The sequence below is a fragment of the Parus major genome, chromosome 4 (genome assembly GCF_001522545.3).
Source record: "Parus major isolate Abel chromosome 4, Parus_major1.1, whole genome shotgun sequence".
NCBI classification, from domain to species: domain Eukaryota; kingdom Metazoa; phylum Chordata; class Aves; order Passeriformes; family Paridae; genus Parus; species Parus major.
This window is the reverse complement of record NC_031771.1, coordinates 4269911-4296504: the sequence shown is the minus strand read 5'-3', so window position 1 is coordinate 4296504 and position 26594 is coordinate 4269911. Positions and strand designations below refer to the sequence as shown.

The 26594-nt window shown below is 37.7% G+C and overlaps 1 long non-coding RNA gene across 1 annotated transcript; it reads right to left on the bottom strand.

Moving 5' to 3' along the window:
- Positions 1 to 26214, bottom strand: LOC107202647. The gene is made up of 3 exons (XR_004497150.1): positions 25859 to 26214; positions 24437 to 24566; positions 1 to 134 (listed from the first exon to the last, which is right to left on the bottom strand). It is a non-coding gene; the product is annotated as an uncharacterized LOC107202647 (long non-coding RNA).
- Positions 26215 to 26594: the final 380 nt, after the last annotated feature.

Below are 26594 nucleotides of genomic sequence, written 5' to 3'. Positions count from 1 at the left end.
TTTTTTTTTTTTTTTTTTTTTTTTTGGTCTGAAATCTTCTTTCCAGTACTCATTTTAACTGAAGTTAGTAGATTAGCTTATTTTATCAGCTGCTGGAGTTCCACCTTTGACTGTAATTAAGTTCAGGTCAGGTCCTGAAAAAAAAAGGACAGGCTATTTCATTAAATGTATTTAAAAAGTTTTCATGTTTTAAAAGTAATCTATAATGATGATTTAAATGTATATTCAACCACTTTTTTATATAATTATTCTGAACAGAAAATCTGTTCTTCCTTGTTTTCAAGAGAAATCACTGAGTCTGAAGAATTGTCTTAAAGAAATCAGAGCTGCCCTTTAAACAATGTCTTTGCATTTAGCAATTGGTTTATTGTCTTTTTTTTTTTCTTCTGCATTTTTTTAAATACTGACTGAAAATCCACTTCTACTTCCAAACCTTCTATTTTCAGAATTTTCCTTAACTTTAATCAACACATATGTTTTCTCCAAAGCCTTTCAGAAAACTCCATAGCAATCAGAATTTTAATTCAAAATGAAAAAAACCCCAAACAAAAACAGGTATGTAGAAAATGGTAGGACAGATGAAGAAAGAAAATAAACCCTGACAAAATGCAGGTTCTTTCCACTGTTACTTTAACATGGCAAGAAGTTTTTACTTTTCCCAGGGACCCAAGGAAAGGTCTCAGGACCGCTGGACCCTCAAGCACAACCTGGTGCTGCTGGAGAATTGTTTTTAAATCCTACTGCTAAATGTGTTCAACAGATGTGACTGATGCAGCAAGGTGCACAGTGAACTCTTTTGATAGTGTAACAGAAGGGAAAAAAACCAGAGGAATGGTAGCAACAAAAGCTTACAAAAGCCCATGGATCACTGAGAATGGTGATCATCTTGGCCTTGGGGGCAAGAGGATGTGCTCATTTGGGAGCTTTCCCAGAATAGAAATAATTGGCTCTTTTCTCAAAGACTAGATGCCTTGTTCCATCGACTGGAATGGTGAAATGTTCCAGGTACCTGGACAAGTGTGGAAGAGAAATATGGATTAAAAAGTAGAGCTATTCTAATCCCAGAACTATTAACTATAAATATTTTTATTTATTGTACATAGGTTATATCTCCAGGTTATATTTATATGCCTGTAAATGGTGAACATAACTGAAATTAGATGTAAGATATAAAACCACGAGGGCTGTGTTTATAGATAAAGCTTCAGTCAAATCTAAGTTGCAGGTGTTGTGACTATTTTATAGCAGAGTAAGGTGAAAAGCAGATACCTGGGTTTCCACTTCAGTCTGTGCTTCCTCCCAGAAGAGCCCAGAGTAATCAATTTATTTATCAGAGCAAAAAGTACCTGAAATTTTACTATTTCCTTCGTATTGATTCCTGCTCACTGATGAGCTTTATAGGGCCCTGATTTACCTCACATTCACTTAATATCATCAGTTCATTTATAGCCTACACCCAGAGTAGTTTATAACTTCACATATGGATAGTGACAAAACAGTGATAAAATGAGATATTTATGAAGCTTAAGAACTAATTATTGGAGACTGGGCTGGCTGAAAGATGCCTTTTATCTGCAGGGTATTGCAGATAGACAAGTCTCATCTGTTAAGCTTCAAAACTCAAGCTAGGGGTTCCAAGCACAAACTAAGTTTGGTTTTCCCACACAAAAAAAATCAAAATATAGGTGCATGAAGGCCTGCTGTTCCTAAGAAGTCAAAAGCATCTTTGGATGCTGCAGTGGTCTGCTTTGTTTATTTAAGAATTCCTTCTTCCTGCTTGATTTGTGACAAGAAATTGCTGTTGAGGCAGTTCCTTTGATTGAAATTCTCAAGCTAATCCCAGCTCCATTTTGTCTAATGTTTGTCATGAAATAAACACTGCTGGTATCTGAAGCAGAGCCATGAACAGCTGTGCTAATTATATTAAACCAGCACCTTTATTTAAGCACCCTTTTTAGCATTATTAGCTAAACAGTAAATTGAGTATTTACACAACATACAAAAAAAAATGTGGATTACACATATCTCAAAAAAATCTGCACCCATCTGGAAACCATTACAACCTATGAACTGTGTAGTTGATAAAAAAATGAAGTTAAGGCAGCGTGGTGGTGTAAGTGCCTGACAAATGTTCTCTCTCAAGCACCTTTTCCAAAATGGGCAAGAATTACATGAAACCAAAGGGATTTGCAGTGTTCCTGATAGAGTCTGCTATCAGTTTGTAATCCTCAAACTCCAAAATACAGAGGGTGGAGACAGCACATAAACATGGCCTCAAGCATCTTGTATCCATGGATTTTCCCAGCTGTGAAGAATGGGTCACTAGGAGCCAGCACCTTTTGAAATTAAAAACAAAAAAGGCAAAACAAACCAGCCTACACAAACAAGGACTGCAAGTTTGTCTTGTTTTTCCTTAAATTTAAGTGTTCTGACAGTCATGAAAGTAGATCTGTGGTCTGAGTAGACCATCTGTGTCAAAGTTTTACTCCTAATTAACATGGATAAGACCTTAAATTTCTAATTTTTATTTTCATTATTTATTTCATTTTCATTATTTATTTTCATATCTCATTTACAGGAGTGGAATATTTTAATCTTGGAAATATTGAATTGGGTGTTGAATATCATACATTATTCTAAGAGAGGCTTTATCAGAACATAAGTTTTAGAGTAAATTTGGCTTATTCTTATCAAAACATGCACGCTGTTGAAGAAATTCCTCCTCCAGTAATCTAAAAAAGGCTGATAACTTTGTATCTCCATGTCTTTGGCACACCTTCTGTAAAAAGGGGGTAAAAATGCTTCCCAGGGGCTGCTCTGGTGTCAGCTAATCAGACACATGAGGCACATTTACATAAGTGGTTTCCATGATGTGATGATAATAAGGGAAATCATGGATTATAATGCATTTCATTTCACTATTGTTCATTTTATTGAGTCCCAGTTAATGGATTTATTTCTCTTCACATGTGCTATCTTAGTACTTCACAATACAGTATGGGCTCTGGATTTAATTAATAATTTAATTAATATTCCCTTTTCACAGGATTGTTAAGAAAAATATAAATACAAGATCTAGGAGCTGATCATGAGATATCAGAACGAGGCCACTTCCTGAGCAAAGCATTCCTCGTTGCCTTTTGTTTCATTCTTTTGCTCACTTAATTAGTTTCATTCCCTTTTGTGCATTTCAACCCACTGTAAAATTACTGTACACTTATGATATTTTCTACAGAATAAATTAATATCACCAAAATCCAAGTGGGGATAAATTAAGTATGCCCTCGAACAGCTAGTATCAGCTATTTCCTAATTTTTGAGGCACTGACTGCTGATATGGGTTTAATTGAATCCATTTGGATAATATGTACATTCTTGTACGTAGACATGCTTTTCTGAATTATCTTAATATGTGTTATACCAACTTATGACTATGTCTACAGGGAAAATACATTACTAAAGTTGTTATTTAATAATTAATCAGATATTAATCACAGTTTTTTTGTGTTTCCAGCCAACTCAGGCATTAATGTTTTTTCAATATTTACCAAGAAATGATGTTTTTATATAGAAATAAATTTTTCCAGTAGATGGAAGTGTTGAAAATGCATGCAGACAAAAGCCCTTTATTCCTCACCATTCTACTCAATAATTCTCTCTTCATTTTTGCATTGCAAAAAACCCATTGGCTTGATGAGCACTTTCAATATATATATATATATTGAAACCTCTCAGTGTTGTTAGCACCAAGTACCTCATATACTGGTGCTTGTGTGCTGCACAAAAAGCAGCATTGTAAAAGCTGGAAATAACCTTCCAATTGTCTCAAACAGACATTAATCACTTTGTTTAATATTGTTATTTGTACTTGATACAAGACCAGCCAAGACCCAGTGCACAGCCAAGAAACAGAGAAAGATGGATGCCTGTGATAAATATTAACCAACACATTTTTAGGCTATAAACTCATTTTGTAGCCTTCTCTTCCTGAAGGATTTATTCTCTAAGTTAGGAACTCTATACATCCTGTCCCATAATGGTTCTCCTTTCAGACAGCTGTTGTCTCACCTCACGATATCTCTTCCCAAGCTTCTTCCTGAATCTCATCCAGAACAATGCCCATAATGACATCAGTATTTCAGAAGATTTTTGCAAGTTCTCTGAAACAGCTAATTAATTTATTTTTTTTTTCCCCCTGAAAATTTCAGCAGCATACAAAATCGTGGTGAACTAGGGATCACAGTGAAAACAGATGTCATGTCTGGAGCTGACCTTTTTGGTAAATAAATTACAGGGAAACAGCCACCCTTCCAAGGCTGGTGGCATTACCCTGCTGTTCCCATATGCCCCTGTGTACTCAGCTTTTTGCACAGTAAAAATGGAAAAGCAGCAAGAATACACAGGATTTTTTATTTTTTTTATAATTTTTTTATAATAGGATTTTTCAATACACAGGATTTTCAACCTGAGTTTTCATTTTGCTTTGCCCCCTCCTGTTTACTTCTTTCTTTCTGCATTTGGAATTCTCACATTTTAGCTTGTATCTGAATTCTCCAAAAGCTTTCCAGAGGATACCAAGAAAGTTAAAGCTGAATTCTCTTTCTCTAAATGTCTGAATGATTTCTGTTCCCAAACCTTAGCACCATTGGAGAGCAATTTTGTTAGTAAACAAAAATCTTTTTTTCCTAAATAGGTGGGATCAACCAAAAACTATTACCTTGTCTACATGTTACCTTCATTGCTTCTCAGTGCAACATAAAGTAAATTTTCCTGAAGCTTGTAATTAGAGAATTTAATAAAATTTAATAGAATTCTGCATAGAAAATTCATAAAGTTTATATAATAAAATGAATTCATGAGTATCTAATGCTATTTAATGCTTTTTAGGTTTCTAAATGAGACACTTGTTTTGGAGTTTCTCAGTAAGATGAAATACACGTCTCTGTCACGTCCAGACTTCAAGCAGACAGGAGATTTGCTCATTTGGATTTTTCTCATCACGTTTGGAAGGATATGCTCTGGTGAAAATGAATGACGTTTAAGATCCCAAGCCAGTTCTAGTTTGAAGGTCACTGCCCACATTTATCACTGTTTAAAGGCCTTCCCAGAATCCATAGAAGAAAAGTTTTTCTAGATGTTTAGTGAGAAGAACAGAGTAAATTCTAACTTGGTACAAGTCAGCAGCTTCCCAGATGGCTTATCATAATATTTAAATCATTGCAGCAAGCCTCTCTTTCCCCTCAGAAGGAAAAAGAATCAAATGGAATAGAATGAAGAACTTAAGCGTATGTTGAAAATGACTTTTTGTTTTTGGTGAGATTTACTAAGAAACAAACATTTAACTTGACTCATAAGTGGGGAACTTGCTGAAGTGTGCTATTAATCATCTTCTCCTGGTAAGATTGCTTTCCTCAAGTACTGCCTCAGGACCACAAATCCCTTAGACAAAACACTGCAAGTGCAAAAGAACTGCTCCAAATGGATCATTCAAATAAATATCCAGCTTGAGAGCTAAACTTGAAAGCTCACTTATATCCTGTAAATAAATGCATTTTCAGATATAACAGAGGTGGCCTTTCAAATGAGAGGTGTGTGCATAAAGCAATAATTGCAGAGCATAGAACTCTAATATACTTTGTGAAGTCAAAGCCTAACAAGTTATCAAGAGACTGAAGCTTCCTGTTCTCTACCCCATGAGCCCAAAGGAATAAGATGCATTCAGTTTACTTTATTAAGAAAGGTTATTAAACCAATCAATCCAGGGACTAGGACTTTGATGAATCAAAACCAAGCATTGGTCCTGCATGTTGCAACCTGCTGTATGTCCTTTAAATTAACTTTTAAATCACAGAAGTACCCTATCTTGAATCTGGTCTCCAGAGCACAGCTGTAAGAAAGAGTCGGGGTAGTTTTTAAGTAAAACCTGCACAAAAGGAAAAATAGATGGTAACCAACTGGATTTTGGCACAGGCAACTTTCTCTCCATTGAGTTTGCTCAGAAGAATCACAGTGGAGCACAAAAGGATGCATCACAAACTCCCAGCACACTGACTGATTGGAAACTACATTTTGAAAGACTGGCCACTATATCCACTAAACTTTTCTTACTCCTACCTGGACTTCTTTAATTTCCTTAGAGGTTTTTTTTAGAAGAATGATGATAGTCTTCAGAGAGAGCAGACTACAAAGGTACGTGAAAGGAGTAGGGCTACAATAAATCCTGAGAAGAAATTTTCTGTGCAAGAGCACTAAGCAATAGGACATGAAAGACAGGCAGCCTCTCAGATGCTGCACAAAGCTGGAACTATTTAGACCAGACAAAACACTCACAAAAATGGATCAGATGAGAATTAGTAAGGTCAGAGATAATACAGATGCAAGAACATGGTTATTAAGACTTTCACTCTGGATCGCTGGCAAAGAATAACTTTGACTTGAGTCACTGCTCATTCATTAATTTAGAAATCTCACCACTGTTATCAAGAGTAAATGTGCCTGTCCATGTGACACAGGGACACCCTGTCACCCAGACCAGCTGTGCTGAGGGTCTCAGCTCATGGGTTTGCCTTTGTGGGAAGCGGGGCCCCTGTGCTGGAGCTGCCTGGGCTGTGTCTCTGTGGGTATCCTGGGACAGTCACTCTGTGCTCTTCAGCAGGAGGGTTCAACAGAGCTTTAGCAGGGCTCCCCCACCACGTAAATCACCAAAAGAAATCATCTTCCCTAGGTGATACATGCTTGGATGTAACCCTCCTCATACTGCCAGCACTTCTGCAAGGCAGCGCAGTTCTGCCCACTCGCAAAGCACGTCTGAGCCTCGTGCTGCTGCAGCAAAGCAAACTGAGCCTATTGATTACATACCTATTTATGTTATGAAGGTACAAAGTCATTTTTTAAAAAAGGAAATCCTATTTCTCTGTGGGAAAAGAAAAAAAAATCCTTTTAATATGTTTTAACCTAAATAAAATGGCGAGTTTGAGAAAAATTAAGTAATATGTCTAATGAAATCATGACATGCAATTTTAAGCTACAGTGAGCTGAGTAAAATGTGACATAGGAGCCTGCATTTTTTATTAGAGTTCATTAATCTTATTAATGACTTATTGAATATCATTGTAAAAATTGATCCCAGTGGCTACATTGTTGTCTGCTCTAGCAACCTCATCCAGCAGCCACACTGAACTGCCAGAGTATTTCTCCAATCCATTCTCTGCAGCTTTGCAGGGAGCACTGCAGCAGGTGTGCTTTATGGCTGGGCATGATTGAAAAGGTCTCCCATTGTTCTCAGCTGAGCAGGAACATCTATTTTTCCCTCTTTACACGGATATGAGGAGCGTATGTACACTCAGAGTAAGTTAGCTCTAAATGCAAACCATCAGCTTTGCTTTCTCTGCTGTCCCTAGCTAGGCTGAAATTCTATTTTTAATGTAGAATATTTCAATAAACCTTACATACAACAAGAGAATTTCTCTCCCAAGTTTAACAAGTGTAAGCATACACCCTATTAGAGGAAGGGATTCCAGCAGGACAGACCCAATGAATCTGATTTTACATGAAGAGAAAAGCTGGCCTAGGACTACTTCCTGGGAATGCTTTTGCTGCCCAACTTGTCATACACGTATTTGGGTTTTTGCAATATATTTACTGAACACACCCCCTCATTTATAATTCCTTGCTTAAATGAAATTTTGACATATTTAGGAATAGCCTGGATACAGCTAGACACACATAAAACTTCATAGTACACTTTAAAATTAATTACTTCAAGCCTTCTTTCTAAGTGAAGCAGTAGCACTTGACAGTATCATTAAATACTATCAATACTATCTATTATCAACTCACAGTTTTAGGACACACAAAAAAGGAGAACAATTTTTCCCTAAAAAGGGAAAGACTTTGTAATAAAGACAAAACTAAACTACTTCAGGTAATATATCACTACAGGAAATACACTGTTAACTGTATCTTAATTCATTTAACCACAGTAATGACTAAATTAGGAGCACTGTTGCTTTATATTAAAAGAAAATAAATTATTAAAACTGGAATCTATATTCTAAGAAATGTGATTATTTTATTCAGCAAGGCACTGGTCTTTTTAGCTTTGTCATACCAAGTATGAAGTAGCTTTTTATGCAGTCTTTGGATTATTTTAAATTCTCCAAGGTGATTCACATTCCCTCAGTGGGTCAAAGTCTTCTCTGAATTCGTGGACTTTCCCCAGAAATATTTTGTGGAAAAATGAAGCAAGAAATCACCTCCATCTAATTTCTCTCACAAACCCTTTTATCATTCATACTCTCATTCATCATGTTCCACGGGCACCCAAGACTGAAATAAAAATAGATGGCAATTAATAATTGAAACATCCGGTCACATTTAACAGGAAATTAATTTCTATTTTATCTCAGAGTTTTCTACCTTGCTGCTGCAGTTTTTTGTATTTCCCAGTTTCCCCCTTGCTCTTTTTGCTTATGGAAGTCAAGAACCCTGATAAAATGTTGAAGGCAGTGATATGCCTGCTACAGCAGTTCCCTGGAAAGCATGCTGTGCCAATTGATTTGTAGATGATCCAAACAGCAGAAATAAATACACTAATTTATTTTAGATATTTAGGAATAAATCATATGTTTGCCAGAGTAGCCTAAGCAGATATGATGGAAACAAGCAAAAGCTGCACACCTGTTGCAATTGTTTGAGAGGGAGGATTCACATTTCACTAAAATACCACATTTTATGTTCTTGAGATTAATCCTATTACTCTTTGGCTGGAATCCTGATGCTGCTCCCATTTAGTGGACAGCACATTTAATCATGTTTTTATACGGCTCATAAAGCAGATGGAGTCTCTTCTATGCATGTCACAAAGTCCTGTGTTGCCACAGCTCCCTGTGCTGGAGATGGAAGGTGCTTTTTTGGGATAAAAGCATTTTCCACTTGGCCAGAAGGTTCAGTGTGTGGCATGTGACTCAGCTTGCTCTCCTATGGGGTTCCTAGCAGGAATGATCCCAGTGCTGTAAGAGGTTAGCTCGTTTGGTGTACATTATCACACTGCATAAAATCCTTGCACAAGTTAGTGGTTCATCTTTGGCGTTTCAGGCGGCGTGATCAGGCTCCTCAGAGAAAATGGGATGGTTACAGTGCTGCACCTCTCATTTCTCACTTGTGCAGGCTGTCACCAGGGTTTAGCAGCACAGTCACTCAGGGGACCATCATTTTGTTTTCTAGATCTTTCTCTGCTGAACATGGAAAGCACAACGGATATTTGCAAAATGAAGAGGATCTGAAAACTTTAGAAAAGTACTTACATATTGTTTTATTTTCTTTACAGTTAGCTTTGCTTCTGGCAGGATATCTTTCTACTGAAAGTAGATGACCTCTTGTTTATTCTCTACTTGCCCTTCCACTTCCAATTCTGTATTATCCTCCAAATTTGTACATAGTCCCACCTGTGTTTCTGCCAAGTCCAGCCAGATCTTACCACCTCACCTGACAGTCCTCAAGTAATTGCAAGCTCCCCTTTAGCACCACCTTTAACTTTTGCCACTAAGCATTCTTCATTCTCAAATGAAGCTCTTAAAATAGCTCTCAAAAAATCTCCTAGAAGTATTTTTACTACTGTTGAAAAACAAGTTTTTTGGCATTTCACATTTCTTACAGGTGAAGGAAAACCACTGCAGCTCCATGGAGTTAACGGGATCTACTCATGTCTAACTTGACAACAGCACAGGACCTGTTTCTGTATTCATCTCCCACTGTACTATTTCTTGTGCACTTACCCCAGGGACAGTGGAGATGAAGAGGATGCTGACAGTCCTAACTAAATTCTAGCCAGAAAGTGCAGGAAATGGTCTGCATTTACATTGGTGCTGCAGATCACCTTGGCTTAGTGCAGGAAGCTGTGACACATCTGACCTCTCTGCGATAAACCTTCACCTCAAAGGAGCAATTGAGCTCTGCATTACTGTCAAAGGGTGTGAAAAGTGCTCACCTGTCCCAAGTGACTCACTTGGATCTCTGCAGAAACCACTGCCAGAGCAGTGGTGAGATATGGAACCATCACAGCTCTTCTGGTGTCCCTGAGTCACCACAGAGAGAGAAATATTTTCACAGATTTAACAACAGAACAAGGGGATAAAGGGGGCAGGGGGAAGACGCAAAGGAAAATCTAAAAGCCCGCCTAGAAAAGACACCAGTAAATTTCACCCAGTGGCAGTTGCAGTAAATGAATTTATAACCAAAGGGAAAAGCAGCATAAACCCTTCACACACATACAACATTCAAACCAACTGAATCATCAAAAGGTAAGGAACACTTGCCCAGAGCTCTGGGCGTGAGCCAAGGGCATGTTTGTTTGTAACAAAACAGAAGTTATTAATTGTGGCTGCTCATGATGATAACTGAGTTCACTTCTGTCCGTATGTTGGGAGCAGAATTTGATTTTCCATGTCTGCCTGAGCTTTTTTCTACTTTACTTATGCAACATCAGGCTGTGGGTACACAGCTGTCAAGACAGAAAAGATAACAGAGATGGAAAAAAAAATTGATTAGGGCAGACCTGCAAGAGATTGGCACAGGAAGAACCAACTGGGAGAGGACTGAGAGATTTCAAGAGGTAAACTACAAGAAGGAATGCAAATTTAAATGAATGGTTACTTTCCACAGTGTTTTGTGTCTTCAGGCAATTACTAGCAAGACTCGGCAACACTTCCAAAAGAAGCAGATATTTAAGGAAGGAAAATACCAGCTAGTGCTCCAGTGGGTTACAGACAGTTGCAGGCAATCTCAGTCCTTGTGTGACAAGGTACTAATTATTGGCTGGGAAGGAAATTCCAGGCTCTTTTTCCTGAACTCTGCATATTTTTTTTTAAGAGACCAGGGACTAGAGAGATTTTTATTCCCTCTCTTCTGAAATGGCAGCCATGAAGGATTGCCCTAAACTGGGTTAACTGCATTTCTTGTGTATTTCTTAGACAGAGGGAATGGGCACTGGCCTGGCTTTGGCCACTTCTCCTGCTGAACAAAGATCATTCCTGGACCTGTTTGAGCAAGAATATCCAGTTTGGTTCCTTCATGAGGAGCTTCTGAGCAACACACTAAGGTACACTGCATAGCAGCCTCCCAGAATCCTCATTTCTCCATCTTTACTAAAGGTTAATCTAGAATTAATTCAGTACTTTCCATGTAAAAGAAGCATATTTTTCTTAATAAATATAGGATTTAATAAATGAAAAAATAAGTCTCTGAATTCCAATTTAGGTAGGATTTTCAATTAAAAAATAGCTATAAAAATAAAGACAAGGTTTATCCCGCTGCATTACAGTCTCTCAAACTGTTCTGATCCATAAATGTTTTAATGAAGATTCATCTATCAGACCTAATTTCCACTGCATGATTCCATCATTGATTTGATACATGAAGCAATTTACATTAATAACCACAATATTACACCAATTATTTATTTTCTAATGAAAGCAGAAAAATATCAGAACCTTGCCAGAAACTGATATTAAAGGTTTTCTAAAGCCTCACATTTAAATAGCTGTAAAATAATTTAACTGTACATATTTGGCAATGCAAATCCAATGGTTTCAGAGGAATTCCCAGATTGTATAAATTAAACCAGGATTTAGGAAATCTAACCATAAAGCATTTTTTCCCCCCTCTTCTTGATTACGAATTGTGAGGCTACTTCTCTGAGCTGGTAGGGAAAAAAATATAAAAAGAAAATAACAAATGCCCTAATCTTCTTCTGCTTAATTTTTATGTCATAGCTTGTGTACAGCTTCATGGACCATATTCCTGGGCTCTGTTAAAATTTAATTCCTGTGTGCAAGTAAAAGAAGTAAAAGTACTCTGAAAACAGTGGATCCAGGAGTGAAGGCTTGCAAGGTGAAGTGAACAACTTAAGCACAAGATGGAAATGAGGAAAAAAAAAAAATGAAAATAGAATGAACTAATTAACATTCTAAGGATTAATTTAGCCACAGAACATCTGTTCTCACATGTCCCTCTGATGAGTTCCAACGTGAGGGCTTGTGTTGGTTGGCTTTGAAGCTGTATTTTATTATCCAAGAAGAGGTTCTGCGTACAGAGTTTGATAGAGATTATGGATACCTTAGTAACAGAGGGACCCCTGAGCCCCTTCTAACTACTCTTAGTTCCTCTATTTCCACTTGACTTGTATCCATACAGCATTCTCTATTCCTTGCAGAAAAACTCTCCACTGGGCACACTTACAGTTTATATTCTACTTTAAGAACATTAAATGTTCCATCCCTCATCTGCTCTCCCACAAAACAGGACATTTTCATTCTTCTTTCCTGTATATTCTGCTACACAGCCAGCTAGTTACCTAAAAATCAGACAAAGCCCTTCCCAAGTTCTTTAATTCTTTTGCACTTGCTATTCCCCTAATTTAATAGCTGGTTTTCTTTCAAATCATGTTCATACAGGTCCAAATAAGATCCCAGAGTTCTAACAATAAAGAAACTATCTGCAGTGCTGTAAGAAATACTTTTTAATCTGTAAAGTTCTAAGTCCCCTCCTTGCCCTTCTGATTATAAATATGAAATATAAACTATTTTAAAATCCAGAAAAATGTTCCTGGTGGATCTCTCTGTGGACAAGGCTTATGGATTTCTATCAAAGAATATCCATGCAGAAGTTGAAGTCTTTTAACGCAGCAAATCCCATAAATTCACACTGACCACGGTAATTAAGAAGTTCAGACTCATGATCAGCAGAAATAATTCATGCACACACAGAGTTGTCCTTGTAAATTAAGAATCAGGCAATTTGGTGGGCTCTCAGCACTGATGTTTTTTAACTATATGTGGAACAGATTTCTCAGGCTTTCAGCACCAGCCTACCAAGACCTCTTTATGAATCAAAAGTTATTTTTGTTAAAGAACTAAACTAATCCCACCATAATTATTAAGTGGCTTGTTTTCCAATCTGCAGGTAGCAGAAACTTGCAGGTCATTAACTTCTCTCCCACTCGATAAAGTCATTAACACATGCAATACTGATGTTTCTGTTGCTCTGTGTTACTTCACTGGGCACCACAATTACAAGACAAAGCATTGAATTTGACAGCAAAGTCATTTCAAATCACCTACCCCCAGCTAAACATCAATCAGCCCCTAACTCAGTCATCATCATATCAAAATAATTTCCCAGGAAGAAAACCACTAAACTTGTCAACTGCTGAACAAATGGAAGCAGCAAATAGCTTTTTGTATTTTTAAAGGAATAATTGATTCTGTGGCTGCTGGTCAATACAACAGTAATTGGAATCATCACGACTAACACACAGATGATTTTACAGGCCTTTCTTATTTGCATGAACATCTCCTCAGTTCACCTGTGGTGTGCTAGGCCAGGATGTTGCTCCCATTCTTGAGAGATTTAGTTGTTGGGCTACATCTGCAGTTCTTATTAGGCAGAGCAAAAAATCCTATGTATGCTTCAGTTTATTAAAAGCATAATTTAACTTGCTATTAAGGTACTGTTCTGAGTGTGTCTGTCTAATTACATGGGCCCACATAGTGAAACAAAAACCTTTTGGTTTGATCTTGTGTTGTATTATCGGTCTTGATTGCTATCTTTATGTCAAAAAAAGAAGGATTTTCAAAATACTGTCCACCTTCTTATTCCCCTTTGGAAGTGCCAGTTTGGACCTCTGGCATCTCACTGCTCACTTTTGGAGAACCTGAAAATAAAGGCTAGAATACTCTGTCCTTGTCAGAAATAGACATTATCCCACATCCTGCATAAATCATGTGTTCCACCTGCATCTTCTGAAACTCTCATATCTATTAGCAGACAAATAATCTGTTCCTCAAAGACTAATGCATTCCCTTGCCCTCAACTTGTACCTGCAAAGCAATTGTGATTCCAGTTGTGTCACTGTTAAATGTGCTATTAATTACTTCAGGAAGGCATTATACCATACTCAGAACAGACTGTAAACATTTTATGTCATTAGGCAATGCACTGAGGCTGTTTTTAATGCCATAACAGCTCTATTTATATACTGTGTTGCATAATTAGCTACTAATGAGGCTCTAACTTTCACTGCTCTAAGGCCTAGGTATCTTTTCCTCTTTCAATGAATTCATTTTTGCTGTCTCATTAACACACTAAAAAACCTGCAAATTGTATTTTAATTAAAAGCTAAACTACCTCTGTCTGGAGACACTAATGAACAGATACACTCCAAGGGAAACACAAGAACTTTGTCAGTCAAGAGGACAAATACTTTGCCAGAAGAGCAACACAAAAAGATAACACAGCTCACTCTTATTTTCAAGGGCAAGCTCTTCTCTACTTTCTTCATTTTTTTTCCCCCCCTTAATTTTGTCCTTTTGTATCTTCAGCAAGGCTGCCTACCCTCAGATTGACAAATTGCAAGCTAAGAAATAGACTGTCTTAAAATCATGAGGTGTGTGTGTGTGTGTGTGTATTTTGAGTCTTCCTAATGCTTGCTATTCCCGTCAGTCTTCTGTATCACATTTCCTGGCTTTTTTCAGTAGCTGCAAGGGCTGAAAACACACCAGCAGAAACTCATCTATCTACATGACTTCACAACCATTGCAGTAAAATCATGAGCACTGACCACAGTGCTTCATTTCCCCACTTCTGAGGGCACTTTGTGCATTTAATCAAGGAACATTCTCAAATGCATCAAGTCATCAGGTGGAGACGATGTTTGAAATATACTGGGGAGGGAAGAGCATCCCACTGATCTTATCAACACACACATACAAAAACAATTGATTGTACAGTGTTCCAGTGGTACAAACAGAGACTCTATTTTTTTTAGAAAAACCTGTTAAGGCAACATAAAAAGAAACTGGAAAATGACATTTGGAACTAATGTTCCACGCTGTATTAAAGCACTGTGAAAACATCCATCTGCAAGAAAATAACCCAGGAGCGGGACAGAATAAATAACAGCACTGGAGAGAAGGAAGCAGCACTTTTGAAACAATATAGACAATTCTAGAAATATTCAGGAAGAAGTTCCTCATAGACCTTCCAATTAATGCCAAAGAAGGGACTGCACTGTTTGTACTGGAAATTGCTGATGGGGGCTGGATCACAGAAATACCGTGGAGGAAAGGTCATCATGTAAAGATTTCTGGATTAACTGCCTGCTTCCCTGGCAGACACAGGATTCTGAGCTTGCTGTTCTGCCTCACTTCATAGGATAATTGGAAGCTCGCTTCTTAGGATGATTGGAAGCTCACCTAGTAGATGACACCAGACCCCTCTACACTGCCAGGAGTTCTGGTTTTTAGTCTTAAATTCAGGTACTTCATTCGCATCTCCTTTGTGTGAAGAGTTCCTTAATCTCTTCTGAAGGGTTTTCTTAATATTAAACTAAGTGGCGGATATTAGGAATGCTTAGCAGCCTATTCTCCCTAAAGATGAAAATCCAAAGTAAGCCAACTTAATTAAGAATTAATTCCCTTTAAATCACAGCCCAAATTTCTCTTGCTGATCAATTATTTGCGTCATGAAATGATTTCCGGGATGCAGGGGCAGATTAATTTAGGTGACAAAAGTGATTTCAACTCTCATCAGAGATATTCCATCCTGTTTTTTTAAAAAATTTACCTGTTAAATATAAGTATTGGCCTGCTTACAAGACTCTGTGTTTTGACTCTGATATTTTTTCACACAGAGCCCCAATGCCATTTTTGCTCTATTACAACTCCTTCTCTCTTCCTGCTTGAAGGGATAATTCCGAAAAGCGTGCTTTAAAAAAGCTCATCACCTCTTTGGAATCTCTGAAAGTTTTCCGAGGTTGCTGGAAAAGTACTGGCTCCTTTCAAACACTTCACACCGAGACTCTGAATATCAATAAATTTGCAATCAATTAACACTGTTATTGCCCTTTAGTGGAATAACTCAGCCCAAATGTTGGGCTTTCTTTTCTGCTAAATGAAAGATTGTGCTATTTAAGCACAAACAATACACAAAGATGGCTAACACAGTTATGTGAGAACATTTTCATTTCTGGCTACTACTTTTTAAATCTCTTTATTTGAGCTTCTGGAAACTGCAGCCAGAGGCAGTAGCAGCTGCTAATACTTTACTTTTTTTAAGAAATAAGTCTTTCTGACAAAAAAGCAAATAATAAAAACAAAATCTTTTTTTCTCATGATCAGCTATGAAGGCTGAGCAAATAGGATTAGAGGAGCAAGCTGGTCTTTAATAAAAAAAAATCTTTAAAAAGTATTTTAATGTATTCCAGATATCATTAGAGAAGGATGTGAGACAGATAGTAGTCTTCAGCCCAGACTTATGGAGAAGAAAGAGTCATTTAAGAGGATCTATAGCTTAACTCTTCGAATATTCTCTTGAATTATGCACCTTATTGCACAAATCTGATCTATTACAAAAGCAAGAGAATTGCTTTAGGAAGCATTTCCTTCTCTCTTGTTGATGAGGATTATCTGTTTATAAATTACAGGATGAGTAGCTGACATATTTTATCGAGTGCTTCTCATCACTCCCGAGGAATCCTGTTCAATATATTACCAGATGATGATTTTTAAATGCTCAGGAGAGTTTTCATTTCAAACATATGCGTGTTTCAATGAGTCACAGAAACAATGATGCAAGCAGGATACTGTGTGTGAGGAAGAGCATTCAGAAAGAAACAGCTGCATGAAAGCATGGTTAGAAAAACTAGAAAGTGTTTGAAATATGGAATAAAATATGCAATAAAGGCTAGGACTATGGATCCATATTTAGGTCATCAATGAGTATCCATTGATAAAGGAATACAAGTTATTTGAAATTAGCTGCAATGCATCAGTTAAACCACTCTTTTCCAGTCTGTGTTCCAGAGCTTCTTGAATGTCCATGGATTGCTTTTGGAGTTCCACAAAAGACTTTGCTCATAAAAACAAGCATTAGTTGTCAAGAGACTAAGACTAGGACACACAGCTCTTCAAGCAAACTGGTGGTAGCTGGCTGGAATTTCCCAATATCTGCTGTACTGAACACTGGAATAGCAAATTGCATGAACAAAACCATTATCAGCAAATACTTTAACAAAGAAGGATGGAGTTGGTATTTTTCATATGAGTAATTCTTATACTTGTCCCAATGTCATCTGATTATGCTTGAAAAATGTCATTAATCAATGGGACTTCTTGTGTGAATAAGGATAACTCTCCTGAGAAGCTGAAGAATTAATTCCCTGATAGTTAATTTTAATATACAATGGGAGCATTTCAAATGGCCTATTTACACAATTTTAATCTGAATAAAATAGGAAATGTCACCTCAATGCTAATACAACATTCCTGTAAATTATGCACATTTTTAAAGCTAATGAAGCTGTCATTATCTTATTAAAATTTGGCACAGGGGTTATTTTTAAGTTATCATTGTGACTTTTAAAATATTTTTCAATTAAATTAGTTTAATTCATTTGTATTACTTGTAGGCTTGTATGAAAACTATTTTCTTTTCACTGTGCATATTAGGATGAATGAGAGGACTATGCTTTATTACACATGTTCAATCACATTTAAAAATGTGGCTGCCTTCACTTCCCACATCAATATGGATTCTTTCAATCCTGCTCTCAGTGAGAGCAGAAACTAAATTTCAGTTGATTTCACTGGAAGCAGGTCTAAATAATGAATTTATGCTGCTAATAATAAGGAGCAGAAATTACATTTACCACCATTTTTCAATAATTTACTATGTATGGAACAAAAAGATCACAGATACGCTGCTTTTCATTTAATTTAAGTAGATAATCGTAGGTCAAGCCTTAACTGGTGTAGAGACAGCTCCTCATTTGAAGATTTGCTCTTTCCCTTTATTTCAGTGCAATACTGTCTGCATGTATAATCAGGAGTCCACAAACACAATAATTGCTGCTGGGCACTGTAACCAAAGCAGTAAAAAGTAATCACCTGGTAAACTCCTGTAATTATAATTACACATGTTCACCAAGTGCCCTTTTCCCTGCACATCCCTGCAACTCTTGCTCCTGTGTCCCAGCACAAACACCACTGAGAATGTGCCCACCCAAGTGAACCTTTTCCATGACAGAAATATCACTGTCAGCTGGCTGAAGGTAACACCAATAATGTTATTGCCATATTCCCATTCTGTTCACAACAAGGTAAACAATCAGTGCACAGTTCAGTTCTATCAGTGCTGTGAGTCAAGACAAAATTCCTCCCACTGAGATTTCACACGCAAATTCCTTTGTCTGGAGATAAATTTGGGGGAAATATTGTATTCCTCTCACAGGCAAGTGATGGATTAGGCAGCCCCAAAGGATGTTATGGCTCTGTCCCGATGCTGTTGTACTGTCTGCTTTCAGATTTAGGCAGCTTCTTAGCAAAGACCTATGAGTGTCATTTGCTGCTACCAACACAGACAGCTGGAAAAGTCCCTGAATAATGGGGAGCTTTCAGTCACCAGAAAGACTGAAGCAGCAATTCAAGATTAATGTGCAACTAAGGAAGAAAAAGGCCTGCAATTAATCAGATGCTTCAGTAATTCCTAAACACTTTTTTCTTTGATTCTGCTTTCCTCAAGAATATGTAAATGAGACTTTAAAAATACACTTAATAATTTTTTCTTTGTAAGGAAGATAAAAATTCTGCCACTAAAATGGGAGGCACTCTTGTAAGGAAATTAAAATGCAGCTGGAAGGTGTGGTGGTATTTGCTGTCTGCTGTGTCACCATGTATTTATTAGCATGGCAGCTGCCACTAATCAAACAGAGGAAGAATGCTGAGTAAAAAACATTTGTTGATTTCATCACTCATTTAATACTTTGATAAGAACTCAGCTAAATCATTGTCCAGTATCTACTTATGAAACAAGGCTTATAGAGAGGCTTGCGAGAGTAACACTAGATTAGAAAAGTTCCTTGCAGGCTTCATTAAACTTAAGATACAAGGTAGTGTACTGCATGTACAACACATTATTTCACAAGAAGAGGCTGGAGATATGGAAATTGTCTCCAAGACAGTATAGAAACATAAATGGAAGCATTACCTTGCAAAATTAGGAACTGGAACACGCTAAGCTGACAGATTTAAATTCAAGCATTCACAAAGATGTCACGGTGAAAATGGGGTTTGTTCTCCAACACTAGCAAAGGTTGTAACTGAGAGAATCCCTGAGACAAAACCCATAAAGTGATGAACACCAACCACTTCTTTGCCTTTGAGGATTTCAAACACGATCTGCCATGTAATCTTAAACCCCCCTGTGGTTTTCTGTTACACCTCTGGAAGAGCAGCAAAGGCTCCAACAATACAACAGTGTGAAGAGTCACTTACCTGAAACAACTGCTCACCTGAATCAGGTTTTAGTTAGAAAGGCCATTTTAGTCATTCAGGAGTCAACAAAAAAATTAACCACGCCAAGAACAAAGTATTTGGCTCTCTGGCAGGTGTGTTTTGCCAGCCAAATAGTGCACTCTTACCTGTGGACAAGTGGAGGAGCTTGTCCTGTTCCCATTGCTCTGCATGGATCTAAACAGCTCTATCAATGGCTCCATCTATGGATTGCTCCCATCAAACTGTATTTTGTTGTACCAGCAGTGCAAACACCTCCTATAAAGCTTCAGAAAATCACCTGGTGAACACACAACAACCTAGGCTGGGCATTAACCAGCTCTCATCAAGGGAAGTGCTCACTTTGAACCATTTGAAGGAGCTGACCAAATTCCCACACCCCATTAAGGAATTTCTTGAATAAAATCTAGGATAAGAAGCAGATTTCTTCGTTATTTTCCAAGAACTTGGAATAAGCTGCTCCTGTTTGCCAGGGGGTTAGGATTCCTGCAGGCTGCCCTTCCCCAAAGGAAGCCTATCCCTCTGTATGGTATGAAATATTTGGATTCTCTAGTGGGACATGTAAAATGTAGAACATTTCTGTAGATAAACAAGTGAAAGTACTTCATTGGTTAGGGAAAAATAGACATTCATTTCTGCAGGTGATACAGACTCTCAGAGTGAGAAAGACAATTCTCCTTTACAGAGTTTTTCTCTGCAGTTTCAGAAGTAGAACAGAAGGAATTTTCCACTGGGGTATGAATATCTCACCACATCATTATCTCGAGCTTATTTCCTCATTTGGAAAAGTTACTTTTCTATAACAGGTTCTTCAAAAATGGAATTAAGATGAGCAAATATATATTATGAAATCAATTACAGTCTTAATGACATTTTCCACTGGCAGACCAGAGAACAGCATTATTTTATTTAGCTTGTCTGTTATCCTAATTTCTTTGAACACATAAAATACACTGTACACTGCAAGAAATAAGATGGATGGATGGATGGATGGATGGATGGATGGATGGATGGATGGATGGATGGATGGATGGGAGAGATTGACATATTTTCCCTGCTCCCTAAAAAATTGCTTCTCTCTTAGTAAGTATAATCCCTGTTTTTCCACAGACTTCTGGTGTGATTTTTGCTATTAATCCTTTTAGGATGAAATCCACAAGAAGTGCTACACACATAAACTTATTTGTAGCTGACATTTAGATACTCAGCATCAAAATTACAATGCCCAGTTAGCTCAGTTCATATGAATCCACTAAAAAAACACCAACCTGGGTGAAGTGACCCACACATCCAGGGGATTTAATACATGCTCCACCTTTTCAGAACAAAGTGCAATCCCCTGATGTATACCTCTAATTGATTTTTCTCTGACAGGACACAAATGATATTAATGGACTCAAGGAAATTCCAGCTCTACTATATTAGACTGTCCTACATTATTACTCTGAATAACCTTTATTTTTACATCCACCAGGTAATTTATGAGAAGTTCTCATGTATATCCTTCAAGGTATTCAAGTGCTGCTGGAAGGGGCTTCACTTCTTAAATTATGGCAATATAAATAATTTTTTTCTGTCTTCTCAGAAGATCCTTCTTACCACATTAAAACAGACATAAATCTACATTGCTGACTCATCTCTATGGCTTGCACTAATTCAGATTTCATTTACATGCATGAGCAGTCATATATATTTTAATGAAATCTTTTGCAGTAAATACCACCCATGTCAGAAACTTTTTAAAAACAAAAAATAAGAATTAGAAGTAGATTTCTGTGTATGATTGGGAATATTAATTGGTTAGGTTAGTACCCATTTACTCAGGAGCCTTATAAAACTTGTTATATAAACTAGTTTCACAAAGCTTTTAAAAACTTATAAAACTAGTTATATAAACTAATTTTATAACTCCTGCTCTGTGTTTTGCAGGGTCCTTGTTGGACAGAGAGCTGTTGAACGTTCACTCAAATAAGTGATATATTATTATATGATAATAATATGGTGGGACCTTGAAAGATAAGTGGTGATCTGAACTGAATCTATGTTAAATCAGCTGATGATATCTTGGGCCTCAAAACTGATACAATATTAGTGAAGGTAGGTTTTCATTAAAATCTTTTTATAATAAATTCTTGGTCAAATTCAAGCTTTGCACAATTTGTAGAACTGCTCTTCTATAAACTGAACCTTTAGCACTTTCTTTAAAATATGTACTACTTTTTTTTTTTTTTAAATTCTTTTTTCACACTGTGAAATCTTTCAAGAAATCATAAATTATCATTCAGCAAAAGTATTGGTAACAAACCTGACCTGGCTGAAAGTCTAGGGATGGGTTGCCATGGTCAGCTCTACAGGGTGGCAAAAAAGAGGCAGAAGCAAAAGAGTCATAAAGGAGGAGCTTTCACTGCCCTAGAAAAATCCCAACAGGAGAGGCAACACCCTGCAGAATGCACCCTGCCATAAACTGAAGGCATACCTGGGGTTTATCATCCCCCTTTCAAAGGTCTGTTTTGATCTCCATCTGATCTTAAGGAAGGATGGATTTAGCTGCTGCCTTTACAAGAGGGGAGATGAATGCAGCAGCTCCACACAGGCAGATTCTCAGAGTTTTGTGAGTGTTTGGGGCCTGACCAGCTGGAAGGGTTTCCTTTCCCTGTGGCTAGATTTCCATGTAGGAAAACCAGAGAAGATAATTCACATAAGAGTAGCTGCTGGTTGGAGAGTCTCCCTTGGAGGTGTACTCAGCAAGGCAGAAGCTGTGATATAAATAAGCTCCTGTGTCTCTGTGGGCACTCAGCCTCCAGCCTTTACAACCCATCTGTCCCTTCCAGAAGTGAGCACAATTTTAGGAAATTTGTGTGACAAAAGCCTGCAAGGGAACTCCTGTCTTTTTTCATCTCTCTGTTCCTTCCTCCAGCCCTGCTAGAAATTCCCCATCTAATCTAATAATCTATTAATGGATTTTGATATTCTCCCCGGAGAATTTAGTTCTCAGCCTCTGAGAGTGGCAGCTGATCTCTCAACCTGAGAAAAAGCCAGTCTGATACCTCATCTACCTGGTCAGGCTTCCTGCTGTGAAGAGGATCTCTGTGGAGCAGGGAGGAAAGAGCATCTGAACCTTTTTACACAGCAATGAGCTTTGGGTTGGGCAGAGTGAACTGGCCCAAGTGCAGCTCAAGAGCAGCCTCAGAGGAGCTCTTAATCTCAGGCAGCTGTGGAAGATGTCCATAAATAAAAAAAAGAAATAAAGCACAAAATGCTGTACAGCTAGAACTGAGCTGAGGTTCTCAGGACTTATCAGATATAATTAATCCTGTCATTAATTTCTGTGCCTGATGTCCCAGTCTGAAAGCAGCTCCCTCACTTCCCACCCAGACATGAAGTCGGGCAGTCCCTGCTGTTTGTGGGAAGTGCTCTGAGCCCACCTCCCCCCTGCCCAACACCCCAAATTCCCAAACTACAGTTCTCATTTGAAATATGAGCCTGCCTTTGGGGTGAGGTTCTGCATATCCAATATGAGGAATAGAGCATTTCTGAGAGATGAAGTGTCCTTGGCAAAGCCAACTTTTCTATCACTGAGTATTAACTGATTTTCCATAAAACTTCATTTGTTTCCTGTCTAATTCTGCCTAGCATGAACAGTTTTACACAGCCTATTGCAACCACTTCTCTACTTGCTTGCCTTTCATTTTCTCCAGAAATTAAAACAGCAGCATCTCTTTAATGCTTATTATAGAATAAATGACTTATTCAGACATAAAAATATTTTGAGCCCCGCTGTTATATGTACGATGGTATAATAGATAATCCAAATTCAGACAGCTAGAAAACACAGAAATACTAATTTTATTGTGGAAAACTTGTGCTCTTCAGATGTAGTTTTGATTTAATATCTCTTTGGGCACTGTAGTTTAGCTGATTTAACTTTTAGTCAAGAAGATGAGTAATAAGGATTTAAACTATATGGTTTTCAAACTGCAAATTAGTTATCTGACTGCCACTTAGAAAAATGTAAAAGTACTGAAGTATTTCATTTACTAGTATAGCAAACAGTGCCTTAATCAATTTAAATTTCTTCTTCTCTTTTCATTCTTTCAGTAGATTTACAGAGCTGTATAAATTGATACAATTCATACTACTTTGACTGAGTTTTTAGACTGAGGGGAAAGGAGGTGACCATTTATAATGTTTAGGTAGGGAGGAAAATTCTTTTTCAAATTAGGGTCTCCTCACAGATCCTGACCTGATTTGTACTGTTGCTGAAATCAAGAATAAGAATATTGTGACCACAAGATGATCTTTTCAGAACATACCAAAATTCAGGCATGCATATCAAAAAGAATGAATCAGGTGTGTCTTGCAGAATGAGTTCCCTGGCCTGATCAAATGCAATCTGCTGATTTGGGACAGAAAGATAATGGATGAAACTTACAGTGATCATTGGGAAACCTCAGGGAAATAAGAATAGCTTCATATTGGAGCAACACATTTCTAATTTTCATATTACTTTCTTAGTAACCTTGACTAAATATTACAGACTGCAACATGGGCCTCTAACATGAAGAACAGACTGTGCACATTGGAGGAGCTGAATTAATACAAGATACTTTTTATTAGAAGCACATCTTCATCTAGCATTCCCCATGGCTGCAAAGCAGGTATTTTAAAGAAGTTACTTTAAGGAAGGGTGAGGAGATCCATTTTGGCAATGGGAACCCTGTAAATAGTGCTGGTGGGTAGCACTGTGCACACATTTCTGAGCTTTGCACAGTCAGTGCACTGCCCAACCCTGGCATTACCTGAGGTGAAGCAGCCCTGTGGTCCATCTTGTGCTGCTGATGGATGCCTGTAGGTACAGGAGCAGAGAAGGGGGAGCCAGCAGCCCCAGAGTAGCATTCATCCAGCACTCAAGCACAATTCTACTCTGCATTCCGTGCCTTTTTACCTAAGTGAGCTGCTGGCGGTGTAAATCCTTAGGCATGGTTGATTCCCCCAGTAACTGAAATAAATGGCTATTCATTTCTAGGCCTGCTGCTGCTGCAAAGCTAATGGAGACCTAGAAAAGGGAGCTGCTTTCAATTTTGGCTTACCAGCACTGGCATCAACTCAGCTGTCCCTGCAAAATCTTCATGACTGATGAGGCAGAAAGCAGGAAAGGCACAGCTTTGGTTTTCAGACCACAGATGAAGCTTCCAGAGGTTTCTTCTCTTCCTTTTGTTTCTAACAATTAAAAAGACATTAAAGAAGAGTCACTGTAAGCAATATATATGCAAGCACAGACCATCCTCGTGCTGTATACATGCAGAATCATACTTGGAGATGGAGCAGTGAATCATAGAGTCCCTTCCCATAGTCTGTGTATTTTTGAGAGGTGTTTTAGAGTACTCTCCATCCCACTGATGGCATTTCTGACACAGGATCAACTGCCAAAGCCTGCTTTCCTGCTGCTCTCTCTCTACTGTGTCTGACAGCATTTTTAGGATTTAACTGACCTAGAAATGGCTTCTGCCTGTTACTGAAAATGCAAAGAAAGGTTCCACTAAAAACAGCACTTAGGGAGAAATTAGGATTAAAGAGCAGCCAGCACTTAAACCATGTAAATCTGAGTGATGTCAAACTGACTGCAATGACAGAGCTCAAGAGCAATCTAATGGATGCTTTCTGCTGTTTCAAGTGAAGCATTTAAACATTTTAATGTAAGGCTGTTTAAAATGCATATTCTATGCCACTTTAATTCAAGCTACAGCAGTGGCTTGATAAATTTCCTGTTTCTGATTGGTACATAGCAAAAGATCTCCCACACCTCTGTGTGTGTTGAGTCCTGTAAATTTAAGAGCATTTTTTTTTCACACCGTGTATCCTGCAACATTTTTGTGTTGGAAAACCTGTACTTATAAAATCAGCATCTTTAAAATGTTTCCTGTACCCTGCATCCAGATCATAACATGTGGCACTTTTGAAGGCCTAAAATTTGCAGCTTTAAAATTTCTCTGACTGGAATAATTAAATACCGCCTTGTATGCCCACTACACTGTTTTGTACATAAATTACTTATAAACCACTGTGAGATTCAAACAAGAATTTGACAGGGAAAAATAAGTATTAACTCCTATGAGTAATTTAGGCATGTCAAAACTATAAATTGGTGCCTTACTTTTTTCTTTTTATGATTTGTGACACAAGAATGGATTACCTCTGCACTATTTTCTACTTTGGTTATGTTTTTTGTCATTCAAAAAAAAGGCAGAGCAAGAAAAAATGAAAATAAATTATCACAGCTCAGTGTAAACTATTTGCATGATAGTCTTAAGAAAGGAAATTAATAGAAAAAATATATTCTTAAATTTCAATTCTAGCAATGAGAATGGAAACCTTAATGGAAAAAATCATGTAAAATTAACTAATGTATATCTAGTTTTGGTACAATTATCTAATTCTCCATGCTGCAACATCTAACAGCAACTCACATACGGTGACCTTGAAGTTCTAAAAATAATGACTAAAATTTTTACCTTTCTTCTCCATGACAGTTAAGTGTCACTACAATTCATTCACCTGGTGCCATTTTCCCGTCTGGTCGTAGTTCTTGTCGCAGAAATGAAGAATTTGAAACCTTTTCCGGATCATTTTTAACGTTCTGCATTTGGTTCCGTTGCTAACTCTATCTCCACATTCATCTGAATATATATGCAAGGGTTCACTGAGCCAACCAAATGAAATATGGAATAATAACAAGATGAAACTTCTTTTTCCTTGCTGAATGGTATGTCACTACATATCACTAGAAGACATTCCAATTCTTATAAATCACGCTGTGCCATGCATTAGAAAGGGGAATGACTCAGGAGAAAAGGAAAAATATCATTGGTGTGCTCTTAAAGTAATGCTAGTCACTCGTAGATGCCTCCAAGTGTGATTGGACTGTGATATATGTGTGTATTTCACTAGAATCACAAGAGATTATAACAATGGAATGATGTAGTCCAGAAAACTCTGCATCCCAATTCTGAGCCTTACTCAGAATTCCATCACAAAGCCAACATTCCATGAATTCTGTTGTACAAAGGGTCAGCAAACTCACTGTGCCAATCACAGAGCCTGTTAAGATTTCCTGATGTGACTTTTCCTTCAAGTACTCGGAAGTTTCAGGAGGAGGGTCAAAGTGTTTTGGTTTGCCAGTGAATTTGTCCTTCAGCTAAACCTCTCCTTGCAAAGAGGTTTCTTAGAGGGCAGAGCTGCCCGTGCCCC